This window comes from Leptonotus elevatus, chromosome 15 (genome assembly GCF_054856555.1).
Source record: "Leptonotus elevatus isolate MCC_2025b chromosome 15, RoL_Lele_1.0, whole genome shotgun sequence".
In the NCBI taxonomy this organism is placed as follows: Eukaryota; Metazoa; Chordata; class Actinopteri; order Syngnathiformes; family Syngnathidae; genus Leptonotus; species Leptonotus elevatus.
The window spans coordinates 14,666,635-14,679,522 of NC_141253.1; positions in this window are offsets into that span (position 1 = coordinate 14,666,635).

Genomic DNA, 12,888 nt, shown 5'->3' on the forward strand with positions numbered 1-12,888 from the left:
TAAATAACTCGTTGTTTTCAACGAAAGGAGGCAGACAGACAGTAATCGGCATAAGGACATCTTATAGACAGACTGTCACGGCTGCTGACATTTCATCAGTGACCTTTCTGCTGGTCTTAATGCTGGATTGAGGCTACACACACGTGCACACGTCTTTAGGCTTTGTAAATCCTGTCAAACAGACACACAGATTACAGTTTTTCTCAAAGGCTAAACACAAAAGCCAATCCTCTCAACCAAATGACCAGTTGTCTAAACACATTCAATAAATGTAGCCCTCATTTGCCAATATCATAACACATTTCACATGACGACAACTCACAAAACACGATCCTCATAAATCTGAGCACATTTTTGCCTTGTTAAAACACAAGAACTCTCAGCTCACATTCTCAAATGAAAGCTCATGTGATGCAAAATGTTTGCCACAGACAGCAATATTTGAACACAGTGAACAAACCTGGCGTCATTCATTACACACGACTCAAAATTGAAGACTCTTATTGCTAATGATGTGACTGCAAGCAAGTCCAGAGTGCACAGTTTGCTGGAGATTCCAAACAAACACAATGGACAACGGCAGAGTGAGGGGAAGAGGAATTTGAGTCAGAGGAGGTAGAGGAGCTGGCCATGGTTGAAGAGGAGCGGGCCAACAAGGAAGAGGAGTTCCAATCAGAGGATGAAGATGAGCGGATCAACGAAGAAAAGGAGACGGTCCAGGAGGGAGAGAAGAAGGTCCAGGAGGGAAAGCAAGACAACCTCGCACCATCATATTGGACAGGTCCACCGGCATGCTGCCGTTCTTCCAGCGGTGGTTGGCAAGGGAGAATTTAGCCTGTGATTTGGCCCGATGCAGATCAGTTACATGATGCCGCACAGTGATCATGGTGCGTGTGTGGTGCGTGAATAAAGTAACACCCTTAACATGTTTTTAATGAGGATTAGTCAGAGTTAGCTATGGGGTGCTGTTTCAGGCAACCCACTGCCTGGATATGCCCACCCCCTGCTATTGTGTAAATGCAAAATGGCTTCCTCATCCTGGCGCTACATTTCACAGATCCCTCTGGTGTACTGCAACAACAAAATCATGCTTTCTCCAGTGCCATTAATACCAAAGACACCTAGAGTGAAAACGAAGAACAAAATAAATAATAATAATAATAAAATGAACTCTGATGACACTCACAGGCATTTGTGTTATTCTTCATGGATGTTATAGTGTTTTACGATTGCTTAAGCACGGAATCCAAAACGGGGCTCGGATTTTAAAAACACAATTAGCACAACCATGCACACGATATGCAGAACATCTTACATCCTGTGCAAAATGAATCATTCTTATCAAAACTCTAAACACATATATATAAACCATCTTATGTTACCATATGACATACACACGTGTGATAAGGATGAACTCTGTTTGAACCAGTTACACACTCTGATGTTTAACTTAATCAACTTTTAGCAGTCACTGTAAGCGAAGTACGCAAAGAACGTACAAAAACACAACATGGTAAATGAATCAAACAGAAGATCAATGCTACACACTATTGAAAATAGGATTCATTTCTCTTCATATAACTAAAATCAGTCAAGTTAGACAATCACAACAAAATTTGTTACAATGCTGTAAGCCCAGTAAACTAAATAAAAATACATTACTACCAGTACGGGTTAAATTTACTGTAAACAATATAAATAAATGAACGAATGAATAAATGAATAAATGGAATTAATTAAATAAATAAATAAATAAATCGCCAAATTCAGGGGTAGGCAGCCCTGGTCCTCGAGCCACACAGTGCGTTTTAGATGTCTCCCTCCTCCAAAATAGGTGAGGATCCTTATCAGGCTTCTCCAGAGATTGCTGATGAGTTGATCATTTGAATCACCTGTGTTGGAGAAGGGGGACTTCTAGAACATGCACGACTGCGGCTCTCTTGGACCAAAGTTCCCTATACCCATGGCCGAGTCATCGAGATCTGACGAGCAAATTTCATCAACATTTATATGCTAGATCTTCGTTGGATTAAATTTGTTTGTTTTTTCTAAATATTTTCTTGTTGCCTCCCTCAGCATCAATCCAGGGTTGATGACATTATCAACTAGTGTCGCACAAATTTGTTCTTCTTTTTCTTTGAGGACGTTCTCTTCCCATTTCAGGTCTTCTTCAACCTCTATCTCCTGCTTATCCTCCACAGATTCTCCCTCTCACCCTCCCCTTTCTTCCTCCTTTTTGGTTGGAAGCAGGTGAACTTACCTGCTGCATTTCTGTAGTGTTCCAACCTGATCGGTTTGTCTACAATAAAGAATGATGTGTTGAATCAGCTAATGTGCGTGTGCTTAATCAACGGGCTCATGCCTGTGGTGATTTGTCTGTCAGTGCTTTGGAAATGCAAGAAAGTGACATTATGACATACCTCTGTGTCTAATGTATAAAAGTTTTTTTCAGTGTTTCACAAATCATTGTGTCATTTTTTTGCAAAAATTATATATTTTTTGCCTAAATCATCTCATGATGCAAATAATTAAATTTTGTGTTTCCTGAAAAATCTGGAAAAAAATGACTTAGGCGATTACAGTTTTTTTTACGATTGAATAAACACTAAAAACAAAAGAATTACATAATTATCAACACCCTATACTGAAGGAGCAAAGTAATATTTTCACCACTGTAAACACAAAGTCAGCTAAACACTTTTTTGCAGAACAATACACAGTGATGACTGAACACACTTTTATACATTAGACACAGAGGTACGTCATAATGTCACTTCTTTGCAATTCCAAAACACTGACTGACAAATCACCACACGCATGAGCCAGTTGATTAAACACATGTACATTAGCTGTTTCAACACGTGATTGCTTTATTGTAGACAAACCGATCAGGTTTGAACACTACAAAAATGCAACAGGTGAGTTCACCTGCTGTCAACCAAAATGGAAGAAGTCAGAGGAAGAAAAGTGAAGGTGAGAGGAATTGGTGGAGGACGAGCTGGTGGTCGAGGTTGTGGAAGAACTGAAATAAGAGAACGTCCTCAAAGAAAATTCATGCAACATTATTTGATAATGTCCTCAACTATGGATTGATGCTGAGGGAGGCCCGCCAACTAGACAACGGTTAAAATAAATAAATAAATAAATAAAATCCAACGAGAATACTGCCTACGATGCTGATGTAATAGGCTGGTCAGATCTAACTAGGCCAGGGATAGGCAACCTTCTCCAACCCAGGTGATTCAAATGATCAGCTCATCAGCAAGCTATGGAGAAGCCTGATAACGATCCTCACCTATGTTGGACGAGGGAGACAGCTAAAACACACAGGACTCTTTAGGACAATGGTTGCCTGACCCTGAACTAGGGAATTTATTTATTTTTAATTATTATTAGTATTTGTCGATTTTTTGGGCTTACAGTGTTGGGACACGTTTTATTGTGATTGTTTATATTGACTGATTTTAATTATATGAAGAGAAATAAGGGTGAGAAGCTTGGTCATCCGGGAGGGACTCAGTGTCGAACCGCTACTCCTCCGCGTTGAGAGGAACCCGTTGAGGTGGCTCGGGCATCTGGTTCGGGCATCTGGTTCGGGCATCTGGTTCGGATGCCTCCTGGACGCCTCCCTGGAGAGGTCCATGTCATGGCATGTCCCACCGGCGGGAGTCCCCGGGGACGACCCAGGACACGCTGGAGAGACTGTGTCTCTCGGCTGACCTGGGAACGCCTTGGGATCCTGTTGTAGGAGCTGGCTGAAGTGGCTGGGAAGAGGGAAGTCTGGGCTTCCCTTCTAAAGCTGCTGCCCCCGCGACCCGACCCCGGATAAGCAGTAGATGATGGATGGATAAATATATATATATATATATATATATATATACATATGTATATATATATATATATATATATATGATTTTAAACTGTCTATATTTTCTTGTCAATTTTGGATGGATGGATGAAGAGAAATAAATCCTATTTTCAATAGTGTGTAGCATTGATCTTGTGTTTGATTAATTTACCGTGTTGTGTATTTGTACGTTCTTTGTGTACTTCGCTTACAGTGACTGCTAAAAGTTGATTAAGTTAAACATTGCAGTGTGTAACGGGTTCAAACAGAGTTAATCCTCATCACACGTGTGTATGTCATATGGTAACATGTGCATGGTTGTGCTAATTGCGTGTCGTATTTCTAAAATCCGAGCCCTGTTTTCTATTTTGTGCTTAAGCAATCCTAAAAAACTGTAAGAAGGCATCGATATGAAGCAATAGGAGGGAAAAAACAATTTCTGAGTTTTTGCTTGCAAATTTGTTAGTGTATAAAGTGGCAAATGTGCCACTTTATAAAGTGGAAAATTAAAAAAAAAAATCTCGCAAATTTATAGAGTGGCAAATTTCCGAGTTTTTTTCTTTGAATATTGCCACCGCCCTCTTATATATATATATATATATATATATATATATATATATATATACATGTTGCAAATTATGAAATTGTATTTGGGACACAACAGTAAAGACATTTTAGCATGAAAAGTGTGAAACATATCACTTTAGAACAATAATTTTTCTTATAAATAATAATTACATTTTGAATGTTAACATCGACCAATAATTCAATTAGCAAATTAATGCAAATGAAATGCAGAGGGTTATGTCTTTACCGTTTTTCATCAAGTTATCGTTAACGTTTCATTAGTTTCATTAGTTTGTTCCTTTTTTACTTATAGGTTGTTGGAGGTTGGAAAATCTCTGCAGCATGTGAAGATGAAGCCTCACCCACAGTGTGAAGGTCACATTGAAGACACCAGACTTCATAATTCATCATCCCAACCTCGAGATGTGCTCCTTTTTTGAAGATGAGGTGTCTGTGTGGGTGTGTGTGTGGGGGGGGGGTGTGCATGAGAGAGAGAAAGAGAGAGAGAGAGAGAGAGAGAGAGAGAGAGAGAGAGAGAGAGAGAGAGAGAGAGAGAGAGAGAGAGAGAGAGAGAGAGAGAAGAGAAAGTCCATGTTTAAGTGTGTACTGCAAATAGGACGGGCTGAGATGCTTTCTTATATCCAGTATATCACCGTGATGATGATGGAGGACAGTAGATTGCATCACTCAAAGTTCAGACAGTGGAAAGCAGGCATACAAAGAATTGAAATACGACTACACCTCCTCCTACTATAGTATTTCATCTATTGCTGCTGCTATTATTATTATTATTATTATTATTACAGAACCCAAAAGAGAACTTATAGAAAAATAGTAGTAAGTTGATGAGATAGTAGAGTAGTAGTAGACGGATCACATGTCAGTCTCCTGGCTTCTCGGTACAATATGGCTAAACTGACGGGAGCTTCATTTAATAGCATTATTACAAGAGGAAGAACGGAATGTACACCACATAGCACCTAAATGGTAAATGGACTGCCTTTTATATTGCGCTTTAACTACACCATATGGTACCCAAAAAGCGCTTTACAATTGAAGCCTCACATTCACCCATTCACACACACAGTCATACAGCAAATGGTCGGCTGCTGCCATGCAAGGCGCTGCCATGTCCACTGGGAGCAAATCGGGGTTCGGTGTCTTGCTCAAGGACGCTTCGACATGGTTACCAGGGGTGAGGAGCGAATCCACAATCTCAAGGATGGGGGACGACCGCTCTGCCACTGAGCCTGGCTGTCCCTCCTGTTTATCTTAATGTGAAGAGACTCACCTCCCAAGCAAAAATCCTTCCCTCACATCTACACAATACAGTATATTTTACACTTGACAACTTAATTGTAATTTTATTTGTATTTTTTTTAATGAAATGGGATTTCATTTCATCATATGCAATGCACCTCTAGAACTCTATTTTACTTCCTCTCATCCCACCATTCAAATACCTCCATCCACACTTATGGGCAGTTTAGAGATTGTAATCTTCCATGCATGTTTTTGGAAAGAACAAACTCCACACAACTGCAGAACTACGAAGCAGACATGCTAACCACTTAAATACCTGTGCGAGAGTAACAAAGAGAGAGAGAAATCTGTTACCAAGCAACCCAGCTGACCAATAAGGTGTGTGGGGGCTCCAGGCGAAAGGATTGGGGGATGTGGTAAGGAACATGAAGTAAGAGATTGAAGGAAGGGAAGACGGCATGATGAGAGTGAAGAAGGGAGGGGCGAGGGAGCGTAAAGGGACGAGGATAAAGCGCGGGTTACAGCCCACTGATTGGAGTCGCTCTGGCCAATCAATTTGAGCAGGTGCGTGACCACAGCAATCCAGCATCAATCACGCACACGTGCGCACACAGGAAGACTCGTTCATTACTGTGGAATTTGGCAAAAGCAGAAAAACTAACTCCCTTTTATAAGTATTGGAGAGGTGGGGCCAATAATAGAACATTTAAATATGAGACGCAAGATCATTTACAGCCAGAAAGAAGAAGAAAAAAAAAAAGCTCCTGTCCGTCGTGCTTGCCACTGGGAAAGCCAGACGTTTGCAGAACTTGGCCAAACGGGTGCTACCTGTCTTCCTTCTGGGCCCATCACATGCATGGCGAGAATTTGCATTACCAAATAATTTGGAATACATTTGTGTGCTGTGGAATAATTCTCTGCTCTCATAGGGATAGTGAACATTGTTTTAAATCCTGCTCGAACCTGGATTCGCACCCCGGTTCTCACACAGGTTTACCCCCGCCTACTGCCCGAAGCCAGCTGGAATAGGCTCCAGCACCCCCCGCGACCCTTGTGAGGACAAGCGGTTAAGAAAATGGATATATATATATATATATATATATATATATATATATATATATATATATATATATATATATATATATATATATATATATAATGTTCATGTCCAGTCGTTTTGTTGTTTTTTGGGGAGATGATTAAAATAAGACTTGGCTCCTTTTCATTCATCATCAAAGAATATTGTTTTATATGGTATTTTTTGTCATTTAAAAATGAATGGAATAAATGATTGAAATTGAAAAAAAAAATGAAGCCAGTGTGAACACTGCAGCATCTTGTATTTTACTTTGATCTAGACCAGAATACCAGACTACTATTTGAACACATGCTTAGCTAAAGCATGTTTTCCGACAAGGGCCCATTGCTGCATCACACCAATATTATAGATCTGATGAAGGATAGCTGACAGCTGGGATTTTAAACAGGATTATAGGACCCTGGGGCTGATGTGATCCGGGCCTGCAGCCCTGCCCTCCTGAGCAGTCGCCAGGACTCACCAGCCTATTTTGGATCACATTTCTTTCTGAATCAATGGCAGTCTTGTTTAAAGATGTCATTTTCAACATTCTCTATCATATGAAATGATTAACCCCCCCCCCAAAAAAAAACAATAGCCAAAAATATTTATAGCTTACATACTCATTGTGATGGATGTTTGGATCCCACTCTGTTCTTTTAAAGTGGCTAACACCACTGACACCCATCTATAAGTCTAAGTCTATAAGTAATAAGTAAATTATGAAAAGTTCTATCATTCTAACAAACAATGATGAACAACAACTTGAATTTTTGCACTTGTGCGCCTGGCAGAGGTAACAAAAGACACGGTGTCAGTAGTATTAGTCACATTCACAGTTTTATTTGTTATGTCGTGTTTAAAAAAAAGAAAGAAAAAAAAGTGCAGCCTCCTGTCTCTGTCTGTCTCCTTAATTACTCCTGAGGCTCACAGATGTCAGAAGTTGGCTGTTTCACTGATCAGTCTGTCTCCAAACACTATTGATCTGGCCTGATACGAACTGCCATTCATCTGATCTGTTTGGATGACTTTAGCTCATACAAAATGAACACTGTAAAATATGACATGAGAATCCATTCACTCAATTTAATCATATTACTCTTAACCGTTATTGACTGGCATGCTAAATTAAAATCATTATTATTATTATTATTATTATAAACTCATTCACAATCAATTTAGAGTCTTCAATGAAAACCTATACATAGAAACTCCACATAGACTGCAGCACAGATTCAAACCCCCAACCCCAAAACTGTGAGGTGGATGTGCTAACTTATTATTGTAACTTATTATTATTGCTATTATTTACTATAGTTGACAGATTGCATACTGTTTTATGATATTGATGCTAAATAAATAGATTGATTAAGGACACAGTAGAAACAAATTGTTTTTAAGAAAATATGAATATGTACAACAAAAAATCACTCAATCTAACCCCACATACTGTCATAAATACTTAAGCAAGTGGATAGCATTCATTACCGTTCACCTCGCATGAATTATCAAATCGGTGACACCTACTGTGCGTGCTGTGGTAATATTGTTGTTATTGTTGTGCTAGCATTGACTCCATGCAGGAGCCTTAAAATGAGATCTTTCAGGAGAAAAAGTTCAGCACTATGCAAATTTTTTTTTTTTTAAATAAATTACAAAAAATTAAATAAACATTTCTCCAGCAACTTAAATGATCACTACTGCTGTTTTCTTTTCTATTAGGAATATTGCATTGTTTTTTGTAGGGAATGATACATGAGAACAGGGATCCATGTACTGTAAGTCTTTTTTTCTTTTTTCTTTTTTAAGTGTGCTGACCTCACAACTCATTGGTTGGAATAAGCAAGGACAGTCAGACACACGAGGCATCCCAGACTTCATCTCTGAAAATGAGAATCTGTGACGTTGATTATGGGATGATGAAAGAGAAAATGAAAGTAAATGTGATCAATGTAGAGGGTGTGATTGACACTGAATGGGAGATGGGAAAATATATAGTAGATAAGCTCACTAGGGGAACAGAGGAGACGGTGAAACCCATATTACTTCATTTCCATCAACCAATCTATCACATGGAATCCCTAAAGAAATTTACTTATATAAGAATACATAATCAATCTCAGTTACACATGAATACATAAAGAATTTAAATTCGACTAAGTAATTACAAATTTGAGTAAAAAAAAAAAAGATTCCGTCAAATTGATATCCTAAAAATGTAAGATTGGTATATTGAATTACCTTTAAAGCTGTAAATATGAACTGTATCACAGCACTCATTTTGAAAAAAAAATAATAGATGATGCAGGGAAGTCATTTATCAAGAAGTGGCCTGTAACATTAGTCAATATCTACGCAAATATTAGTTTACACATGACATGACTGTTCACAGTGTCGAGTAATTTAATCATTTACTGTGACTCAGTGACACGCAAACCATTGTTTCTTCTCAGTTAGCAAGATTAGCCATCCGTGACATACGTGTTTACTTTTTGATTATTCCTATCTGCGGATTGGAGAACAATGGCTCCCGCCAGCACACAGGATGAATGACACTTTCATGTCTGTCTGCCTGATTGTGTCTTCGTAACTTGGGTCTGGTTGCTTCATCATCAATCAATTAAGGATGCAACGATAACAGCAATATCGTAATATTGCGATTTTGAAACTGCCACAATATATCGTCGTCGTCATGTCGCAATATTAAAAGCAGCACATCTTTTAAAAAAGTCTTCTAGCACCCTATGGTGTCTATTTTTTATTTTGTGCAGTTTCATTTTCACAAGGCATGTTTTGGCCCTTCCATGTTTAAAATCCACGCTAAAGGTCAGATGAAGGAGAACGTGATATAATTGTGAACTGAGTCAATATGTAGACGAATTCAATATGTGCGTACATTAGCAATTGAGTGCCTCAATATATATATTATATTTACATATTTATATATACATAATATTTATAATATTTTTCATTGCTGTAATGCACAAAAGCTAAAGTGTGTGTGTTTTTTTTAGTAAGATCTCTCTCTTTTTTTTTTTACAATATTGTGGCCTTTTTTTTATCGCCAACCTCCCCACAATATCGTGATAATTATCGTACTGTGAGCTTCATATCGTGATAAAATCGTATCATGATGTTTGGATATCGTTACATCCCTTGACTCAATCACTATTAATAATGCTGACGGGTAAGTTACACATTTATGATATCGAATAGATAAAAGTATACGCACAGTGTTAAAAAATAAAATAAAATAAACTACTACCGCTACTACTGGTTCTGTACATGAAGACACACCACTCCAAATTAATTAATTAATGAATTTAGGTAATTGCCAATACTTTATTTTACTGAACGCAATATTCTTAGCTAATAATTGAACGCATAGTTACTGTACTGTCTGTATGTATCCGGACAGATCTCCAGTCAGTCACAGGGTACATAAAACCTTGTCACTGAATGAAAAGTGAACCCACATTACCTACAAGGTAGTCAGGTGAATGCACACAATCAGTGACTTACACAGGCAGTACAGATTGGATAAAAAAAATCCAATCCCAAAATATATTATATATTTCTGCGATTTCCTCCTCCAATACATATGTACATTATCAACAGTTAGGTGTAATGTCTCGAAAGCTTGTAAAACTTGACTTGACTCTCACTGGTCAGGGAGGATTAATCAGCATTCATTTGAGGAGTAAGGGATGTCAGGAAAACAAATCCACAAGTTTGTAAACAATGGCAACCTTCCCAAAGGTGGATACAGTCATGGCAGCAGTTTCATCAGGCCAGCTCAACACAATTGGTTGGTTTAATAAATAAAAAAAAACACAACAAAAAAACATTCAAGGCTCTTTTGTGTAGAATCACTTTGTTGTTACTAGTGTACACTGTGTTCCTCTCAAAAATACAAAAATAACACTAACATTAACATTATATGCTAAGTTCATCCTAAAAAATAAATACATCATTTATTTATTTAATTATTTTAAAGGGGGAGACTCGGTGGATCACTATATTTTAATTGCAAAAATACAGAATCTTAAAATGCCATCTGCAGCTCTTTGTGGTTGAAATCTTACCAGGAAAAAAAGATAATTGTTTGTTACGGTAAACGGGGTGAAGTCAATCTCTGTCCGAAATATTTCAGAATACCAAAGGAGCCTATCCCAGCTGCCTTTGGGCAAGAGGCAGAGTATACCCTGGATTGGCCTTCAGCCAATGACATGGCAAATATCGACAAATATAGACAAACAACAATTCATGTTCATATGATATCTTGTTCATCTGACGTAAAGATGATTTTTTTTTTGAGTCTGCCATTCAAGACTCTGACTGTCTCCTCTCAATGTTTAACACTTCTTTTGGACAGTCTAGTTTCCCTTCTAAAGGAGCCAAACTCTAGAATTCCCTCCCAGCAGGTTCTTAACTCATATACTGTATAGACTAACCCCCCCCCCCCCCCCCCCCCCATACAAGCCACCTCCCCCACTTGCCTTCCTCATATGTTGTAATATGTAGAGATGATGACCTATTGATTTCTGCTTTAGGCATGTTTGACAAACAGGTGGCTGCTGGAATACACTCAGGGTGTAATCTCACTTGTTCACTAATTATCACTTGACTTACTACACTAGACTGAGGCGCTGACAGGTGCAGGCAAGAGATGACTGATGGGTCTATATACACTGGTATGTACTGTGTATATATATATATATATATATATATATATATATATATATATGTATATATATATATATATATATATATATATATATATATATATATATATATATATATATATATATATATATATATATATATATATATATATATATATATATATATATATATATATATGTACAGTATTCTGTCCACTTTTGATTGAAATTATGCTATTTGGCGTTTGCATTAAGCTAGGGATCTAAAAGGCTAAAATAAGATCTAATTCTGTCATTTCAAATATACACAGCCATCTTTTAACAAAACATAATTACAGACTTCTGTCTATCTGTATAATTCCATAGCTACTAACTACAGTATGTAATTACTACTATTTCAAATGTGTCTGTGATAAAAACAAAATGTTTTAACAAATACAAGGTACAACATTTACCATATAAAAGATGATTTTAAACTTAATTGATCTGACCTGCGACCCTTATGTGGATAAGGGCAAGATTAAAAGAAAGTTTAAGAGGCAATGCAATTAACAACGGGTATAAAAGTATTGGACACCACCGTATTTTGCCTTTAAGCCGCTCATGGTTTTCACCATGGGAAATTTGGCAACACACTTGAAGTGCAAAATTAGTCGGTGGTGTTGAAATTAAATATAGACCAATATGTTTTTTTTCAGGGCCGATACCGACGCCGATTATTAGAAGTTATGGAGGCTGATAACCGATATTTGAAGCCGATATTCATTTTCAGTAAAAAGGGGGAAAAAATATTGTCAAAATGTTTTAAAATAAAAATGTCAATCTTGACAGCATGTTTATTGAACACATTTGAATACTTTTTAAAATGTAGAGTTTTTTTTTTTATCTTAGAGAATTCTTTTTAATCTAACAAAACATTCAGGGAGCTCCCAAGGTACGTCATCAGTACGTCTTAAAAAGTTAAATGGAAACTTAAGCAAGTAAATACCATAGCTCTCTATAGTTGTCTATAGTAAATATTTTTCCCAAAACTTAAAAATATCTGAAGTCTTAAACTTTCACATTTCTTTATTTTAATGTCGAACAAAAACAAATGCTCAGTAGGTTCCTAGGGTCAGTAGCATCTCTTATAAAGTTAACTGAACATTTAAATGAATAGCTCCCTGAGATTAAAATTATTTTAGATTGACCTCTTATGGGCCGTCAAATTTTTAAAATGGCCGATACCGATATTCATCAAAATGCCCAATATCGGCTCCGTATCTCTAGTTGAAATTGGAAGTATTTGTAAAAGAGGCGAACTAGCTTGGATATTTATAGTCAGTCTTGGACATTTGTCAGAGTTAAAAATTTATTGATTTTGGAATGTCACAGGGAAGTTGTCTAAGTCCACTGCTATTGTCAATATTTACTGAGAGACCCTAAAGAATGCTGCTATTGTCAATATTTACTGAGAGACCCTAAAGAAT